The sequence below is a fragment of the Triticum urartu genome, chromosome 1A, assembly GCF_056163025.1.
Source record: "Triticum urartu cultivar PI428250 chromosome 1A, HENAU_Tu73, whole genome shotgun sequence".
Taxonomy (NCBI): Eukaryota; Viridiplantae; Streptophyta; class Magnoliopsida; order Poales; family Poaceae; genus Triticum; species Triticum urartu.
In genome coordinates this window covers 112,618,779-112,622,544 of record NC_141873.1, presented here as the reverse complement: position 1 = coordinate 112,622,544, position 3,766 = coordinate 112,618,779, and the positions used below count along the sequence as shown (strand labels likewise).

The window sequence follows — 3,766 nt, the reverse complement described above, 5'->3', positions numbered from 1 at the left end:
CGCTTAACATGCAGCCACTGCGGGGTTTCGTTCCAAAACCTTCTCGCATGAGTACAGTTCAGTAATGCATGCATCATATCCTCCTCTGAACTCAAACAGATTTTGCACCAGAAGTGTTGTTACCCACCATCGTAAGTGTCATCATTCAAGTATTGCTGACGGGTCCTTGTATCGCCCCACCTCCACCTGTACACGAGGTTCAGGAGTCTTGTGCATCGAGAACCAGGCACCAGCCGATGTTTGCATGACGCTATGGTTAGAACCGTCCATGCATAGTAGAAATTGCAGCCCAGCCGCAGATTTACTATCATCATCAAATCGGCTAGGGAAACGTCATCCCGTATAGTAGTTTCGTATTCTTTTTACAAGGTTTAAGGTTCCCCCAGTCATGTCAATTGTGATTTACTCGGTAACCTGGCGCTCGAAGTCGCCTGCTTGTGGACTTGCCATGCTGTTGCTTCCTGCATGAGTATGTTTATTATAGAGTTTCTAAAGTCCGAGTAAATGGATTATGCATTTTTGCCTGGGATAGAAATTCCGATGCACATGATCCTAGTAAATTCAAACCACACACACCCACGCCCGCGCACTGATGTGTTGAAATATGGAGCGAGATATCGTTGGCATCACAGCTAGAGCTCGCATCAACTCGACAAGTTAAAACAACTATGTGCCATCAGTCATCACGACAACGAAGTACAGACAGCAAATTAGATTAGACGTAACACATCGCAGACCCATCCAATCACCCACCAGGATAACAAAATATAAATCAGGGACCATGGTTAACCTGTCGAAGCTGATCACAGCGGCCCAAGGAAATCACCAGCCATCGTCGCGAGGAGCCGGAACTGGCGATCTGCTTCCATCCAGCAGAACCCCATGACCTTGAAGCGCACGATGGTGTGCTTCTCCAGCTTCGAGTAGTCCTTCATGAACATGGGGTTCTCACCGCCCATGTACTTGTAGTCGCTCATTGACTTCGCCGGCATGAAGATGTTTTCCATCGGCCCAGATTTGAGGAACACGCCATGCTTGAGGATCTTCTCCACGGAGCCGACCAAGATCTCGCCCTTCATAGGCCTCTGAGTGATGCAGGTGAATGTGACCGGGAAAAGAACATCTCCGGTCAGCTCACGAATTTTCCCGTCAGATATCTCCTTCAGCCCATTGACAGCAATGTAGTAGCCATGCTCCTTGGAGGCCTTCCTGTTGGTTACGTCCTCCAGAAGACGCACAATGATAGACTTGCGGAGCAGCAGACCCTTGGGGCTCAGCTGACCAGCTGAGATCACTACATTCCAGCACATCTCTGTCTGAAGGAAAACCATGGTTGACTACCTGCCAAAAGTCAAATTTAAACATGAACATAGGCCTTCAAGTGGTGCAACAATCCTTCACTGAATAGTATGCTTCGTGCTTTAGGATTACAGGGCAGAAAAACAAAAACGAGATTTCCTTCTATTATATAGGGCAACCCATTGCAAATTTACTGTCCATAAACAAACATCAAATCAAACTATCAGCAATAAAGAAAATACTACTCCCTCCGTAAAAGTAGTGATCTAGACGCTCTTATATTTCTTTACAGAGTGAGTACTCCCTACGATCCAAAATAAGTTTCACAGTTTTGAACTGGAGTTAGTTCAAAACTGCGACACTTATTAGGATCGGAGGTAGTAGTAAAGAGGGGGAAATGTAAAGGACAAAGTGTTTCTACTTGAGATTTCCTACAGATGAACACAGAGCCATGGTGTTTCTACTTTTTATAGAAAACAAAATAATATACTACGCATGCTATAGTGAAAGCTCACATTCATGGTTTTTATTTGCTGTGAATTATACACTCTCAGGAATTTAAACCTATTTGCTGTATAACATACACAATTATTCTAAAGAGGGAACTCTTTGCCAAATTATACAAATTTACCAAAAGAATAGTGCTGAAGCATTCTTGTATGAAAATTTCGCACCAACCTCAATACAAACTATAGTTAAGGAAAATAAGAAAAATCCAAAACAATAAGGTGATTCCCATTTAACCAACGCGGCTACAGCTCAGCAATCAAACACCTCTATGCGCAATTGACATGCACACGCAGGCACCAGTGTATTGGACCGTGTGTGGTCTGTAGCGTTATTGCATACACAAGATCCCGGCTAGTTCATTTGCCTATGCTTAAGTCAACACTAGAGAGGACATCTCTTGCTGTGGTCTACCATCCCAACTCCCAAGATCCCAACTATTAGCACTACTAGATTTCTACTATTATTTATGATAATTTTGGAAGTGGGGTAGCCTACTGTAATGACCAAAAGGCCAGAATGGGTTTACTATTGCTATAAACTTACTGAACATGACCTAATCAATCACATCTTCCTGCCAGTTATTAAGAAAATCACAGCTTCTTGCCTGCTCAAATTAGTCGGCTCAAGCTTTTGTTATGAGGGCATGACAACACTCTTAAGTCTTAACATGATCGATCAGTACTAAATGAAAAAAACACCAGTACATACAAGCACCAAGTCCATTACCGTGCTGTAAGCACCAGTTAATTCTTTGTTGCAGATTACTGTGCAATTTCGAGATAAGATAACTGAGAAACATAATTTTAATGAGAAAATGACCCAGATCATATGTCCTTCAAATGCAAAGTTCAACCTGGTTCTATAGTCAGGCGCCATAAAAAGAGGGACACTTTCTCACAATGAATTCCAGACTTTTGAAGACTCTAAAAGAATTACCTGCTCTAGTATCAATACGAGTAGCACATCTTTACCCCAATTCTCAGGAAATACATCAACTCGACTCCTCTCTAGACTCTAGGGGCAGACTTAAAGCACCGGGTGAGGGTTTAGTTAAACCCCACAATATTTGGGGGAAACGAGATCATGTCAAAGCCATCATATCAAACACGCACGAAAATGGAAGGATTTGGGGGTAAAAGGCAGTAAACCCTAACGGGATGCGCAGCGGGCGGATGCATCCCGCAAGCCGCCGCGACCCGAGAATTCAATCGCCACGCGCCAAGGCCCAAGAGCAAACAATCCGCGACTAACTGGGTTGTTGCCGGAGGGAGAACGAGTTCGATTTGCGAGCGAAAGATCAAGGATCTGAGGCGGGCGAAGGGATTCCTTACCGTTGGGGTGAAGGAACCGTACCACGTCCACGCCGCCTCCAGCCGAGTCGAGGGGAGTCCAGTGGAGAAGACGACGGGGAGGAGGAGAAGACGAGTGTGGTTCGGTTCGGTGGGCTGGTTCGCGGAGCGGAGAAGGAAGTCCATGCGGCGAAATCCTATTTAGCGCCGGTCACGCTGTTCCCTTCGCTAGATTTACTGGGCCGGCCCATCTACGCACGCACGTTTCTGTGAAGCTCCCAATCGATTTTGGGAAGGTTCCGCTCTTTTTATTTTCGTTACTGTTTTTTTCGGCCCGGTTTTTTCGGGTTTTTTTCAAATTGGTGATTTTTTTTCCAAATTCATGAATTATTTCCTAATTTTTTGTAAAATTTTCAAATAAGTAATTTTAAAAATATGAACTTTATGAAAATTCACAAACTTTTTTCAAATTTGTGAACTTTTTCAAAAAGTCATGAAGTGTTCTTAATCCGTGAACTATTTTCAAACCCATGAACTTTTTAAAATTCACTAACTTATCCTAAATTCACAAACTTTTTCAAACTCATGAATGCTCTTCAAATTTATGATCATTTTTTATTCACATACTTTTTCAAAATTTTCATATTTTTTGACAATTTCATGACTTT

The 3,766-nt window shown here is 43.1% G+C and overlaps 1 pseudogene across 1 annotated transcript; it reads right to left on the bottom strand.

Moving 5' to 3' along the window:
• Positions 1-561: 561 nt before the first annotated feature.
• LOC125524828 (DNA-directed RNA polymerase V subunit 7 pseudogene) lies at positions 562-3,264 on the bottom strand (annotated as a pseudogene). The gene is made up of 2 exons (XR_015604869.1): positions 3,141-3,264; positions 562-1,341 (listed from the first exon to the last, which is right to left on the bottom strand). The product of XR_015604869.1 is annotated as a DNA-directed RNA polymerase V subunit 7 pseudogene (transcript).
• Between the last annotated feature and the right edge of the window lie 502 nt (positions 3,265-3,766).